Source organism: Scyliorhinus torazame, chromosome 5, assembly GCF_047496885.1.
Source record: "Scyliorhinus torazame isolate Kashiwa2021f chromosome 5, sScyTor2.1, whole genome shotgun sequence".
Taxonomy (NCBI): Eukaryota; Metazoa; Chordata; class Chondrichthyes; order Carcharhiniformes; family Scyliorhinidae; genus Scyliorhinus; species Scyliorhinus torazame.
Genome location: NC_092711.1, coordinates 292,335,227 through 292,351,832, shown reverse-complemented (window position 1 = coordinate 292,351,832; position 16,606 = coordinate 292,335,227). Strand labels below are relative to the sequence as shown.

At 41.4% G+C, this 16,606-nt stretch overlaps 1 protein-coding gene across 7 annotated transcripts in view; it reads right to left on the bottom strand.

Annotated features, from left to right (window-relative positions):
- atrx (ATRX chromatin remodeler) overlaps positions 1-16,606 on the bottom strand; it is a 285,402-nt gene that overhangs the window by 34,635 nt on the left and 234,161 nt on the right. The window lies entirely within an intron of this gene.

Sequence of the window (16,606 nt, the reverse complement as noted above, 5' to 3'; positions counted from 1 at the left end):
GTCCCTTCTGGGCTGTGATTAGGACATTTGCTTTAAAAAAAAAAATGCAACTCACCACTTTAGGATGACATCAAAATTGTCACCACTGTAATAACTGCCAACTTTCATTCATGTTTCACATTTCTCTACCTCCTTAAAAAATTTGTCAACCACTGGAGACAGATACAGTAGGCAAGGTTAAATTTACCAACTCTTAATTCCAGCTGAAATCTCTAGGTACAGTAGTTAGGTGCTGGGTTCCTGTAGAACTTTGTTATGGTGCTTTTGAGATCTAGATTTAAGATCTTCTGAATTTAAATGTATTTCACAAATTATCCAGAATAACCCAAGACATTGGTATTTGATGAAAATGAACTGCATTGATTTGCAACTAAACAGTCCAGTTATTGGCTTCCCGAATGAAAAACCACATGAGTCAATTTGCAATGATGCAGAAGACCACTCAAGTCCATGCCAGCTCCCTGCAGAGTAATCTAGTCAGTCCCACTCCTCCGGTAAATTTCCTGCAAGTTTATTTCCCTCAAGTGCCCAACCAATTTCCTTTTGAAATCATTCGTCGTCGCTATTTCCACCACTGAAGCAAGTTCCATGTCATGACCATTTGTCATGTAAAAAAAAGTTCTCTCATATTCCCCTTGCATCTCTTACCCCAAACCTTAAATCTGCATCGCCTGGTCCTGCTTTCCTTTGTGTACTTTATCTAGCCTTGTCATAATCTTGCAAACATGCATCAAATCTCCCCTCAAACTCCTTTGCTCCAAGGGAAAATAAACCCAGCTTCTCCTAACCTGCAGTTAAAAGTCCTTACCTCGGAACCCTTCCTGGTAAATCGCCTCTGCACCCTCACATCTTGCGTGGTGATCAGAATTGGATTAAATACTCTGGCTGTGGTTAACCAGAGCTTCATAAAGATTTAACATTGTTGTGCTTTTGTACTCAATAAGTTTTGCTAACTACTCCACATCCTGCCACCTTTAGGATCTGTGCACATGTACCAAGATTCCTCTACCCTGGCATATACATCGCAACTATGCCTCGTCTTATCCCTTTTGCCATAGTACACCACCTCACATGCCTCAGCATTGAATTCCAGCTGCCACTTGTATACCAATTCTGTTAGCCTATGTCCTGATGCAGTCAAATGGTATGAACATCACCATTTGCCACACCTTGAACTGTGGCATCAGCAAATTGAGAGTTGACTCCTTGTATATCTAAAAAAAAATGATGCTTTCTGTCCTAAAGTTTTTTTAATCCAAGTTGACCCCCACAACCCACATGACACACACAGCCAATGAGCCTCAATTCGGTTCACTAGACTGTGGTACTCTGTCAAACCCCATTCTAAAATCCAAATGAATAACATCCATTGCATTGTCTACAGCCACAGCCGCTGTTGCTTCATAAAAGTATTCAATTAGATTAGTCAAGCTTGATGTGCCTTTTACAAATCTGTACTCGCTCTCCTCAATTAGCATAAGCCTTTCAATAACTCTTAAGATATACCAAGAAATTAAAAATAATCAAAATTACTATGAGTTAATTTGAAATGACTACCAGTTTTAAACTCCTAAAATATCATTTAAAGACTTAAGTCAACTTCTTGAAAGTGCAAAAACTAATGTAATCTGACTGCAAGGAACCTGCACAGCCACAAACCAATTTGATTGCTGCTGTGTCTAAATACCAAAATAGGAGGAAGAAATGTAAGATGTGTTCTCACCAGAATATCCTCAACACCAAGCCAGACCAGTCTCAGACATCTGTTGTGTGCCCAGCAGATGGTGCAGAAAAGGTCAAACTTGTTTTTTAGATTACCTGTCTTTGATGATGGTTACTTTCCTACCTTGCAACTAGAAATATATTTAGTTCAACCATTAGCTTAGAGACCATTTCTATTCAATTCCTGGGACAGGGGGTGGTTATTTTCTGTAAACCCAAACAGAAGTGGTCCTTAGAATATAACAGCCACCTGGTTCCAAATTAATAATTCACCCTGGTCCAAATAGAAACATAGAAAATAAGTGGAGTAGGCCATTCGGCCCTTCGAGCTTGCACCACCATTCAATATGATCATGGCTGATCATGCAAATTCAGTATGCCAGTCCTGCTTTCTCTCCATACCCCTTGATCCCTATAGCCACAAGGGCCACGTCCAGCTCCCTCTTATATCCAATGAACTGGCCCCAACAGCCAGTGGTAGAGAAATCCACAAGTTCACAACTCTGAGAGAAGTAGTTCTTCCTCATCACAGTCCTGAATGGCTTACCCCATATTCTTTGGACGTGACCTCTAGTTCTGGACATCCCCAAGATCAGGAACATTCTTCCCGCATCTAGTCTGTCCAGCCCCACCTCTTCCCGCATCGAGTCTGTCCAGTCCCACCAGGATTTTATATGTTTCTGTGAGATCCCATCTCATTCTTCTAAACTCCAGTGAGTACAAGCCCAGTCGATCCAGTCTTTCGTCATATGTCAGTCCTGCCATCCTGGGAATTAACCTAGTGAAGCTTCGCTGGACACCCTCAATAGCAAGAATGTCCTTCCTGAAACTAGGAGACCAAAACCTCTCACAATACTCAAGGTGTGGCCTCACCAAGGCCCTGTATAACTGCAGCAAGACACCCCTACTCCTATGCTCAAAAATCCTCTCATTATGAAGGCCAGCATGCCATTAGTTTTCCTCACCGTCTGCTCTACCTGCATGTCAACCTTCAGTGACTGTTTCACAATGACACCCAGGTCTCGTTGCACTTCCCCTTTTCCTAAACGTCTTGAATTGTGGCATCAGCAAATTGAGATTTGACTCCTTATATATATGCCGCTTTCTGTCCTTAAGGTTTTAAAATCCAAGTGGAACACACACACAGATATACCCTATGAGCCTCAATTTTGTTCAAACACTTCAACCACATCCTCTGTTGCTTCATAAAAGTATTCAATTAGATTAGTCAAGCTTGATGTGACTTTTATAAATCTGTACTCGCTCTCCTTAATTAGCATAAGCCTTTCAATAATTCTCAAGATATACCAAGAACTTCAGATATCTTTATTATATATATTTACCAATATTTTAAAATAAGACGTTCTGGAACAAAGAAAATTACAGCACAGAAACAGGCCCTTCGATCCCCCATTGCCTGCAGCAACCATGCTGCCCATCTGAACTAAAATCCCCTACCCTTCGGGGGACCATATTCCTCGATCCCTATCCTATTCATGTATTTGTCAAGACGCTCCTCAAAAGTCACTGCTTCCACTACCGCCCCGGCAGCGAATTCCAGACTCCCCCGTGTAAAAAAAAAAAACTTGCCTCGTACATCTCCTTTAAACCGTGCCCCTCGCACACTAAACCTATGCCCCCCAGTAATTGACACTTCCATCCTGGGAGAAAGCTTGACTATCCACTCTGTTCATGCCCCTCAATCTTGTAGACCTCTATCAGGTCGCCCCCTCAAGCTCCGTTGTTCCAGTGAGAAGAAAATAAGTTTCTCCAACCTCTCCTCATAGCTAATGCCCTCCATACCAGGCAACATCCTGGTGAATCTTTTCTGTACCCTCTCCAAAGCCTCCACATCCTTCTCAGAGTGTGGCGACCAGAATTATTATTTTTAAAAAAAATTTAGTGTTCCCAATTCATTTTTCCCAATTATGGGGCAATTTAGCGTGGCCAATCCACTTAACCTGCACATCTTTGGGTTGTGGGGGCGAAACCCACGCAAAGATGGGGAGAATGTGCAAACTCCACATGGACAGTGACCCAGAGCCGGGATTGAACCTGGGACCTCGGCGCCGTGACGCAGCAGTACTAACCACTGCCATGACACAGCAGGCTTGGTGGATTCAGAGGACAAAAACAGCTTGGCTGTTCAGTACATGGTAATTGTATAGCAGCATTTAGTCCGAGGTGGTAAATATTTTGGTATTGGCCTACACTGATAAAAGTTTTAAACTAATCAATGCTTATGCTCTTTCACATATCTAACTCTTGCCAGAATATTTATAAAGCAATCCAATCCAGCAAAAATTCCATCTCGTTCAAACTTCCAAAATCCCATTTTATAAAGAGTAAAATACCATTTTTGCATAAAACCTGTTAAGAGTTGATCCGATTCAGATTATATAAACTACTGGTCAATTAATCTAAACAACAGAACGACAAAAAGGCACCTCCCTTAATTAACTACAAACCCACAAGCAATTATTTATTAAAATTTTTTTTTAAAGTGTAGTCAATTCATTGTGTTTTCCAATTAAGGGGCAATTTAGCGTGTTCAATCCACCACCTTGCACATCTTTGGGTTGTGGGGGCGAAACACACGCAAACACGGGGAGAATGTGCAAACTCCACACGGACAGTGACCCAGAGCCGGGATCGAACCTGGGATCCCGGCGCCGTGAGGCAACAGAGCTAACCTACTGCGCCACCGTGCTGCCCTCACAAGCAATTATAATATAAAATGCAAGACAAGATACAGTGGCTTGTGTTTCATGGATATGGACAAAGCATTGGACTCACTGCTAGCCTTCTCACTGGCATGGCTTGCCCCATTCCGGGCAGCAGTAGTTGATTTCAGCAAACCAAGCATCCCAACACATTCAAAGTATTGCTACACAGCAAACCAGGACGTAAAAGGCATTTTGTCCTAAATTTACAGATTGTAAAATATAATTAGCTTCCACCTTAAGCCAATCATCAAGACAAACTTTTTTGAATATACAATTTTTTTTTTTAAATTATAGGGAAATTTGGCAATCTATAATCAAAATCAGAGTATCAGTAATTATGAAGTTAGTACACGATTAACAACATTGGTTACGCTGCATCTTTGTCAAATGCTCTTTATAATGAGACTAACGGCAAAGAGTGGAAGTTCCCATCACTTCAAGATTTACCACTGCTTGCAGTCTGGGGATGCCTCAACAGTGTCTGCAGGAGCATAGAATCACTGACAGCACCTTTTAGATTTTAATGCTGTTCAGCACATGAGGGGGGAAGTAGTTTGTTTCAATGGAGTAATGATGGTGAATGTTGACAGTTCTGTCATTACCACAGAATCTGGATCAATATTTAGTGACCATTTTCTCAAATTCTCGGAGGTTCCAAAGTTTATTTTGCTAAGCCCCAAGTTGAAGACTCACACTCCATGTATATACCTTTTTGAGAAACAGTTGGTGAAATTGGTCTTCGCCAATAACAGAGATTAAATCGATAGCTATTTTGCATGACTGCCGAATAGCAATTCTGCCCCCTCCAAGATTATTTAATATTCTTGGCGAATATTTCTTGCAACAGAAAACACCACAAATAGTACAGTAATAGCACAATGCAAATTAATAAGTATAAATGTAAAGGAACATCTGAAGACTCGCCCGGATTTAAGTAGGAGAAACATGGTCACCAATAGTGGAATCTCAGTGAAATTCTGGAAATTTTCAAATGCAATGACACTGCATTCAAGCTGCTTACAAGTGAAAAATAATTTCACACATGTTGAGGTAAGTAGAAAATATTTCAAAGGCTCTTTGGAACAACTCGGGGAACCTTTTGAATTGAGAACGAACTGATCAAAAGGCATAATTTTAAAATGGACTCACAGAACAGTCACCAATTATCTTTTGGACTCCTGAGCAATCTTGTCTTTGTGACAAAGTCCTCTGAAAATGGATTTCGATCCCAGCTAGAATCCTGGAAATCATTTGCTTTCTTCTGGAAAATGTATTTCGAATTTTGTGCTAAGCCAAGACAATTGCCCAGGATCACACCTTCAACTTCGAGAGCTCGTATTTCCAGGTTGCAATAGAAGCAAACTCGGGAAAGTAGCTAGATGGCACATAGCTGCTCCTTAGCAAAGCCTGGCAAAGCTCTGTACTTTTCATGTGATGGAAATGTTACAGATCTTACCTTACTCTAGAGTATCCAATTCATTTTTTCCAATTAAGGGGCAATTTAACGTGGCCAATCCACCTACCCTGCACATCTTTGTGGGGCCGAAACCCACGCAAACACAGGGAGAATGTGCAAACTCCACACGGACAGTGACCCAGAGCCGGTATCGAACCTGGGACCTCAGCGGCGTGAGGCAGCCATGCTAACCACTTGCACCACCGTGCTGCCCATAGATCTTACCTTTCAAAGAAAGGTTGAGATCATTTAGCAGTCAAGTCTGTTCACTGTGAAACCCAAATGGCCTCCTTTGTACCATAAGTTTTCTATATTTCGCTGCTTAATTTTTCTTAAAGGTCATTTGAGAAAATGAAATGCTAATTCAGTCAATCACAAACATACCTCAACATTAGAATATGACAGCCTCTTCAGTCTGTCATGTTAGTTAAAAGAACTTTAATTTGAAAGTAGTTCCCTTTATTTGTTCTCCAGGAGGCATTTCAGTTCTTTTGATTTCATACAAGAACTTCCAACACATTATAGTTGATGAATTACATCAGAATCAGCAAATGTGAAACTAAGGTATGGAAAATCGTACTTGTTTACTTTTTACTCAGTTCAAATTGTTCCTTACATCCTCAATATCATGCTTCAAAAATATAAAATGCTCCCTTCCTTCTCAAACATCAAATGCAAAACGGAAATTAGGGGAAATTGGTATGTTCAGGATAGTTTGAGATGGCAAATCAATGCAAATGTCAATTCAGCAAGGATCAATTGTACTGATAGCGAACTACAGCAAAAAGGCAATGTTTACCTGGTGAGTGCCTGCCACTGCCACCGATGCTAATGAATCCCACTGCACCAGAGATATATCTACATCACAATCAAAAGATATATCGGAATCTCGGCTCAGTGCAGAATTCTTGTTGCAAATAAATTTGAGATGAATCAGAGCTGCTTCTTGTGCACAGTAATGGATTATTGTGCTGAGATCACACTATTGAGAGACTTCAGTCTATACTTTTTCTTTTAATTTAAATTTAATCAATTTCTTTAAAATTAATGCACCTCATCTGGTTATGTGAGGTTGCATCAAAGGCTCACTTGCCTCCACGCAATATTCTTCTCATGCCATCACAGTTTGGGAGCGATGGACCTAAGACAATCAATATCCTTGCAAATTTAGTCTCCTTAACTGTCAATTTAAAGACCTCCTGTGCAGAACTCCATGACAATTTTAAAATAAACTTTTATTTGTTTACTGGGGCTGATATTTAAAAGATCAAAGATCAATGAGTTTCCATCTGTTTCAATGCAGTGACAATCTTTTACCGCACACTTAAAGTTACTGAGTTGGGAACTAAAGATAGACTACTCATTAAGCTACATCATTCAAAGCCTCCAGCTATAATCACTCTTATCATTGTTCAAACTAAATTTATCAACTGTTATCTAAACAACAAAGGCTCTACTCAACCTCAGCTTTACTGTTATATTATCTATTAATGTGCATAAATTGCCAGTAATACAAAAACAATGGAATCACTGTTGTAAAGTTGAGATGCATTACATGGGCTTTTGTGGTCCAATTACCAGAATACTAGTAGGTCCAATCTGATTTGTGTTATTAAGCAACACATGGCCAATCAGAATTATATGGATAGAGTTCTTATCCAGTGACACAACAATGACCTTTGTAAACAAAACAGTTAATTTTCATGCAACTATATCCTGCAATTTGCAGAAGGCCCAGAGTAAGGCATGAACTCCTGGTCCTCAGGACAAGTACAAAAGCCGGTTACACAGTGTGCATAATGTTCAAGCATTTTAAATTAGAAGACATACTATTTTATTAATTTTATATAACGACTGGATCTCCTTTTTCAATTGCAATACTAACTGGTAAGACTACAAAAACTTCAGCTGGTCCAAATACCTCAAAAAAGTGTTAATAAATCCATCATTGCAATTTAGTCTCGAACAATTTTACTTGGTATAAATGGCAAAAGTAGTCTAGAGACTTTTCTATTAAATTAGTTACATGACAGAAAAGTAACAGAGATGGAATGCTGTTTTTTACCTAATTTCATATTCTAGAACATGGTTCGCAAACTTGTTTGGCAAGGACCATTTGTCAAATGGATCAGTAATCACAGCCCTTCTATCCAAGTTATAATCTGCATAATTCTCAAAAGAAAATGCTGCCTGGAGTGTTTTAATAATGCTTTTAAGAAAATAGGTGTTTACCTACAGATATCAATGAGATGTTGCTTCTCACTGCAGCTAGTCTACCCTTGGTGTGATGTCTTACATTGACACTTAAATTATTCGCCATTTTCAGTTGAGACCTGCACGATCATAACTCTTATCAAATATTGAAAACTCTTGAGTCAACAACGATCCGTGGAATGCTGACTAGCAAAAGCTGCCTACTTCACAATAAAGTTCCCAGATTTCATAGAATTTACAGTGCAGAAGGAGGCCATTCGGCCCATCGACTCTGCACCGGCTCTTGGAAAGAGCACCCTACCTAAGGTCAATACCTCCACCCTATCCCCATAACCCAGTAACCCCACCCCAACACTAAGGGCAATTTTGGACACTAAGGGCAATTTATCATGGCCAATCCACCTAACCTGCACATCTTTGGACTGTGGGAGGAAACCGGAGCACCCGGAGGAAACCCACGCACACACGGGGAGGATGTGCAGACTCCGCACAGACAGTGACCCAAGCCGGAATCGAACCTGGGACCCTGGAGCTGTGAAGCAATTGTGCTATCCACAATGCTACCGTGCTGCCCGTGCCTGATGCAAGACATCAGTATGCGGCAGAGCTCCCCACTAGTCTAAATAACCTTCTTTAAATGTTCGATATTTCGAAACGTATTTTACTGCCATCTCAGGCCGCTGCACATTTTATAGAAAAAAAATTCAATAAACAAATACCGACTTTTCATTGGTTCACCAATGAGGTTACTTGCAGTGATTGGATGAGGATCACATTCACAATCATTTCAAAGATTCCTGTGCAATGGCAGTCACGGTTGGAAATAAGGAAGTGCTTGTGGGTTCATGAAAACAGGAGGTCACCTGGACCATATGTCATTTAACAAGGAGGTGATTGTGGATTTATCTCCACTTTCCTGCCTGCCCTCTACTCTCGCGTAGATTTGAAAATTTGTCTAACTCAGCCTTGAATATGTTTAGAGAGGCTCCTCTGCTCTCTGATGAAGAAAATGGCAAAGATTAATGACCCTCCGAGAAAAAAATCCTAATTTCCATCAAGGGGAGACCGCCTATTCGGAAACTCTGCCTCCTGTATTCCAACCATCCTCAGTATTTACTATGCTAAGTCCCCTCAGAATTTTAAACATTTCCATATGATCACCTCCAATAAACTCCAACCTGCTCAACTTTTTCCAACCTAGGTGAATCTTCTTTGAACTGCCTCCAACACAAGTATATCCCTCCTTAAATACGGAGACAAAAACAATATGTAATACTCTAGATGTGCTCTCATCTAAACCCTATACAGTTACAAGGTATCCTTACTTCTAAATTTCACCCCCCCACACCAATAAAGGCCAACATTTCTAGAGCCCGGCCAGGTGGTAGATGTTTCAGTAGGGGAGCATTTCGGTAACAGTGACCACAATTCAGTAAGTTTTAAAGTACTGGTGGACAAGGATAAGAGTGGTCCGAGGATGAATGTGCTAAATTGGGGGAAGGCTAATTATAACAATATTAGGCAGGAACTGAAGAACATAGACTGGGGGCGGATGTTTGAGGGCAAATCAACATCTGACATGTGGGAGGCTTTCAAGTGTCAGTTGAAAGGAATTCAGGACCGGCATGCTCCTGTGAGGTAGAAGGATAAATACGGCAATTTTCGGGAACCTTGGATAACGAGAGATATTGTAGGCCTCATCAAAAAGAAAAAGGAGGCATTTGTCAGGGCTAAAAGGCTGAGAACAGACGAAGCCTGCGTGGAATATAAGGAAAGTAGGAAGGAACTTAAGCAAGGAGTCAGGAGGGCTAGAAGGGGTCACGAAAAGTCATTGGCAAATAGGGTTAAGGAAAATCCCAAGGCTTTTTACACGTACATAAAAAGCAAGAGGGTAGCCAGGGAAACAGTTGGCCCACTGAAGGATAGGCAAGGGAATCTATGTGTGGAGCCAGAGGAAATGGGCGAGGTACTAAATGAATACTTTGCATCAGTATTCACCAAAGAGAAGAAATTGGCAGATGTTGAGTCTGGAGAAAGGTGTGTAGACAGCCTGGGTCACATTGAGATCCAAAAAGACGAGGTGTTGGGTGTCTTAAAAAATATTAAGGTAGATAAGTCCCCAGGGCCTGATGGGATCTACCCCAGAATACTGAAGGAGGCTGGAGAGGAAATTGCTGAGGCCTTGACAGAAATCTTTGGATCCTCACTGTCTTCAGGGGATGTCCCGGAGGTCTGGAGAATAGCCAATGTTGTTCCTCTGTTTAAGAAGGGTAGCAAGGATAATCCAGGGAACTACAGGCCGGTGAGCCTTACTTCAGTGGTAGGGAAATTACTGGAGAGAATTATTCGAGACAGGATCTACTCCCATTTGGAAGCAAATGGACGTATTAGTGAGAGGCAGCATGGTTTTGTGAAGGGGAGGTCGTGTCTCACTAACTTGATAAGAGTTTTTCGAGGAGGTCACAAAGATGATTGATGCAGGTAAGGCAGTGGATGTTGTCTATATGGACTTCAGTAAGGCCTTTGACAAGGTCCCTCATGGTAGACTAGTACAAAAGGTGAAGTCACATGGGATCAGGGGTGAGCTGGCAAGGTGGATACAGAACTGGCTAGGTCATAGAAGGCAGAGAGTAGCAATGGAAGGATGCTTTTCTAATTGGAGGGCTGTGACCAGAGGTGTTCCACAGGGTTCAGTGCTGGGACCTTTGCTGTTTGTAGTATATATAAATGATTTGGAGGAAAATGTAACTGGTCTGATTAGTAAGTTTGCAGACGACACAAAGGTTGGTGGAATTGCGGATAGCGATGAGGACTGTCAGAGGATACAGCAGGATTTAGATTGTTTGGAGACTTGGGCGGAGAAAAGGCAGATGAAGTTTATCCGGACAAATGTGAGGTAATGCATTTTGGAAGGTCTAATGCAGGTAGGGAATATACAGTGAATGGTAGAACCCTCAAGAGTATTGAAAGTCAAAGAGATCTAAGAGTACAGGTCCACAGGTCACTGAAAGGGGCAACACAGCTGGAGAAGGTAGTCAAGAAGGCATACGGCATGCTTGCCTTCATTGGCCGGGGCATTGAGTATAAGAATTGGCAAGTCATGTTGCAGCTGTATAGAACCTTAGTTAGGACACACTTGGAGTTTAGTGTTCAATTCTGGTCGCCACACTACCAGAAGGATGTGGAGGCTTTAGAGAGGGTGCAGAAGAGATTTACCAGAATGTTGCCTGGTATGGAGGGCATTAGCTGTGAGGAGCGGTTGAATAAACTCGGTTTGTTCTCACTGGAACGAAGGAGGCTGAGGGGCGACCTGATAGAGGTCTACAAAATTATGAGGGGCATAGACAGAGTGGATAGTCAGAGGCTTTTCCCCGGGGTAGAGGGGTCAATTACTAGGGGGCATAGGTTTAAGGTGAGAGGGGCAAGGTTTAGAGTAAATGTATGAGGCAAGTTTTTTACGCAGAGGGTAGTGGGTGCCTGGAACTCGCTACCGGAGGTGGTGGAAGCAGGGACGATAGTGACATTTAAGGGGCATCTTGACAAATACATGAATAGGATGGGAATAGAGGGATACGGACCCAGGAAGTGTAGAAGATTGTAGTTTAGTCGGGCAGCATGGTCGGCACGGGCTTGGAGGGCTGAAGGGCCTGTTCCTGTGCTGTACATTTCTTTGTTCTTTGTTCATTGCTTTTCCTGCATGCTGACATTGACATTTTGTGATTGATGAATGAGACACCCAAGTCCCTCTGTCCCACAGCAATGGCAGTTGCTGGTTTGCTCATGATCAGCTTTGACCTATTGCTTGCAAGTATGCTGGAGGGGTTACTCATTAGAGGCGGTAGGCCAAGAAAGGGAAAAAGTACTTGTGAGGTGCTTAAAGTGTAAAAGAAATTTGTCAAATTCATAAACAATACCAAACTAGGACAAGCAGTTGTTGGAGGAAGCATCTAGGAAACAACAAAGGGAGCTGGACAAAATATATAGGTGGGCAAGTAACAGTAGATGATAAATTTAACTTACCAAGTATAAATTAAAAAATATATATATTTTTTAAAGTACCCAATTATTTTTTTCCAATTAGGAGACAATTTAGCGTGGCCATTCCACCTACCCTGCACATCTTTGGGTTGGACGAAACCCACGCAAACAAGGGGAGAATATGCAAACGCCACACGGACAATGACCCAGGGCCGGGATTGAACCTGGGACCTCGGCTCCAAGAGGCAGCAGTGCTAACCACTGCGCCACCGTGCTGTCCTCGTACCAAGTATAAATAACTGCTTAGGTGTAAAAACTTAACACTGCAAGGTGACGCAGTGAATAGCACTGCTGCCTCACAGCGCCGAGGTCCCAGGTTCAATCCCGGCTCTGGGTCACTATCTGTGTTGAGTTTGCACATTCTGCCCGTGTTTGCGTGGGTTTTGCCCCCACAACCCAAAGATGTGCAGGGTAGGTGGATTGGCCACGCTAAATTGCTGCTTAATTGGAAAAAATGAATAGGACACTCTATAGTTATAAAAAAGAAAAGAAAAGAGCAAACAGAAGGCTGCACTATACAGCCAAAACAGTCAAAGGAAAACAAACTGTGTAGTGCTCATGTCAGTTCACAAACCATGGGCCCTCACCAAGCACTTCAACTCCCACCCTGGAAATTCTCTTAGGTCAAATTAGAGGTTGTAACCTTGGTTTCCTGACCAATCCCATGGTAAGTTTCTGACCCTCCATCCTCTCAATCACAGTAACTGTACCTGTAATGTTTTGCCTGTCTTACCTCTGCCCATCTACCATTAAATTGCCCTTTAATTGGAAAAAAGTTAACAGTAAAAAAAAAAAAAGGGCCCCACAATTTTTTATTTATTAATGCCATTTAGATTTTTTCCCTGGGTTTCTCATATGGGCGGCATGGTAGCACAGCGGTTAGCACTGTTGCTTCACAGCGCCAGGGTCTCGGGTCCGAATCCCGGTTGGGTCACTGTCTTTGCAGAGTCTGCACGCTCGCCCCGTGTATGCATGAGTTTCCTCTAGGTGCTCCGGTTTCCTCCCACAAGTCCCGAAAGACGTGCTTGTTAGGTGAATTGGACATTCTGAATACTCTGTGTACCCGAACAGGCGCCGGAGTGTGGCGACTAGGGGCTTTTCACAGTAACTTCATTGTAGTGTTAATGTAAGCCTACTTGTGACAACAATAAAAATTATTATTAGCAGTGCAGAAATCCTTGAATTTCTGTAAAATCCAGATCAATCCTGGAGGGCTGGCAACCCGATCTGTGCTTTCAGCTGTCCAGGCACCATGCTCCGAAATTCTCTTAACATCCCTTCCTCTGTTAAAGCCAAGTTTAAAATCTATTACTTTGAACAAGCTTCGAGCCATAGCCTTTCCTCCCTACAATGATTCTCCATTTGTCTCTAAAGCAAGATTTGGAAAGAACCGTTGGATGTCCAATGGTGATGATAGATGCTGTAAATGCAGTTCCTTTCTAACTTCTAAATGTGCTACATAACACAAGTACATATTGCCATTGTTCAGTTCAGGCAACTGAGACACATTAAAGCCCTAGAGCAACAGAAAATCACGAGTTCGATGTCAAGCATCAATTATTATATGAAAGGTGGTAACTGCCAGGCTGATCAAATCCCAAAGGGAAACTTGGGCAAGCAAGCACAAAGATTTGTAACTTTTATTTTATGAGAAGGTACATGTAGAGAAGTCAGGAGTCAAAACTTCCAATACCACTTCAGGAGATTTTAAATATTAAAACATTTCTAAGAAAACAAGACGTACATTTAATACAGTTAAAAACTTAGTATTACAATCATTTCCCCAAACAATTTCTACTCAGGCTCATAAATAAATACCTCAAAGGCAATAGAACCTATAGATGCTTAATTTATAAACATCCCAGTAATACTGTAAGGACGCACTACTGCTGTCGGGAAGTATTTCACAGGGCTTCTCTTTTCCTCTCGCTTAGTAGTGGAAATCCAAGGTTTTAAACTAACCCTGCTTTCTGCAACAGTCACCTCTCTGGGGTTCTGGAGAAATCTCACTTTGCTTCTTTCACAGCTCTCTTAGCACAGCACACTGTTGGATCTTATGTGGCTCTCTCTAACATAGCCTTCAATCTTTGCCGAAATATGTTTTTAAAAAATCTTTGATCTTTAAACCCACTGTTCTTATCCTCCTTTTGGAAGTTACCTTTCCCTGAATATAAAAATATTTCATGTTTCCCCAATGGCCATTACTTTTGGTAAAATAAACTTATGACTGTTGCCAGTTATAAATCTCCCTTTGCTCTTTGAAATTCTAAAGCTAAATTCCAATTCCTCGCTTATCTCCTAATGCAAATATCTACTTGTATTAAGTTGTAGCCCATCTGAGCTTACTCATCCCTATTTCAAATGTCTTTTACACCTATCCCTTTTGATGATTTCAACCTTGCAGCCTAACTGACTTTAGCTTAAGTAAATTAGACACACCAGACTGCTTCATAGTTACATAACAAATCCAAGGACTGAGGTGTGAGGAAATACCTATGGGAACTCAGCCTCAAGAGGTGATCTCATTGGTGTACAAGACGGCAAGTACATCAAGTAGAGGGAGAGTGGTGGTGGCAAAAGCCTTGATATAATTTAAACAACTGGCATGTGACAGCAGAACTACACTCCCAACTGCTGTTTCAACTCGTGTGACATTTTCCCCTAAAGTTCACAAATGTGCTATCGCTCGTCAGCTGTCTTTTTCTTTCTAGAAACTCTCTATTTGAGTCCTTCCAGTTCTGCTTCAATCTTTTTCAGTAGCACAGCACCCCAACCCAAGTGACAAATGACATCTTGTCACTTTGATGGATTATGCTTCTTTGCCATTCTACAGCATTTCACTATAACCTCTACTTCCCTACTGCACTGTTACTTTTAGCCTCTCTCTTTTCCTTCAACAATTTGCTGATGCTTAGTGTATCAATCACAGGCGCAGGATAAGTTTCCAAGAACAAGAACAAGGCTGTTAATTAACAGCCATCTCTATCACTGAACTTCTTCTTCCATGCTGTCAAACTGGGACATTTTTGATCAATCACAATCTTAAATCCTTCCCTCTTTCACGAAAATTTAATCCTTCCCTCTTTCAGGAAAATTTAAAGTGTTGCCAACTGCACCTCCCCACACTTAATTTACGGTTGAGATTTTACCAAGACCATTCATTGATTTTTTTTTTTCCTTCAGCCATCTTTTAGTTTTGTATTTATTTGTCAAACATGGAAATATATATTTCAAAATGCATCTTTAAGCCATTCGCCACACTTGAAGATCCTTTGATCATTAGACTAAAATTCACTGCCGAGTTCCCCTATCCATTAAGAAATCCTGCAAACCTTGGGTTGAGTGAGGCTTTAAATGACTTCCTTCCGCAAGGTACATTTTCTTTAATGTGTGATTCAATATCTTAATGAAACTGTAACTGATTATTTGAGGGTATTCTTCAAACCACCCCAATTTTAAAATCAGTTATACAGATTTAAGCGTTGTAAAAGTTGCATCTTGTCCTCACTATCCCCAACTAGCAATTGCATGTAGTTTTGATCAGCATTAAATGTTTTCAAAAAAATTCTGACAGAAAAACATTTTCATATAAGGCAACGCAAAGTTGTATCACTGAGGAAACACCATTTCTCTACACGACAAATACCTGTAGGTATCCAAATGACTAGAGGTTACCACATATTCAATGGAGAACAGCTAGCAGTTCACCTTCATTGTTCTACCACTGTTCATAATCTAAGACTAACACATCACATGTACCAAGAGGTGAGTGCGGAGGCAGGAACTCCTTGTAATCAGGGAAACAAAGTCCCCAGGAAAATCATACGGTTTAAAAAAAAATATATATATTTTATTAAAGTTTTTCGATCAAACAAAAATTTCCCATTTTACAACTTTGTAATAATATATACATTGATTGTTTTTTAAATAAATAATATGCTAACTAACGGCAACTGCCAACAACAAAATAAGAAGCAACAGAAATAGTAACTTTGTAACATCTAATATAAATAACTAATATAAAAACACACACAAAAACCCTGAGGACCCAAATGAGCCCCCCCCCCCCCGGGTTGCTGCTGCTACCTTTCCTATTTTCCCTTATCGCTCTGCGAGATAGTCGAGGAACGGTTGCCACTGCCTGGTGAACCCTTGAGCCGAACCTCTTAGTGCGTACTTTATCCGCTCCAATTTTATGAATCCTGCCATGTCGTTTATCCAGGCCTCCACGCCCGGGGGTTTAGCTTCTTTCCACATAAGTAGAATCCTTCGACGGGCTACTAGGGACGCAAAGGCCAAAACATCGGCCTCTCTCGCCTCCTGCACTCCCAGCTCATCTGCGACCCCAAATATAGCCAACCCCCAGCCTGGTTCGACCCGGACCCCCACCACCTTTGAAATCACTTTTGCCACACCCACCCAGAACCCATGCAATACCGGACATGACCAA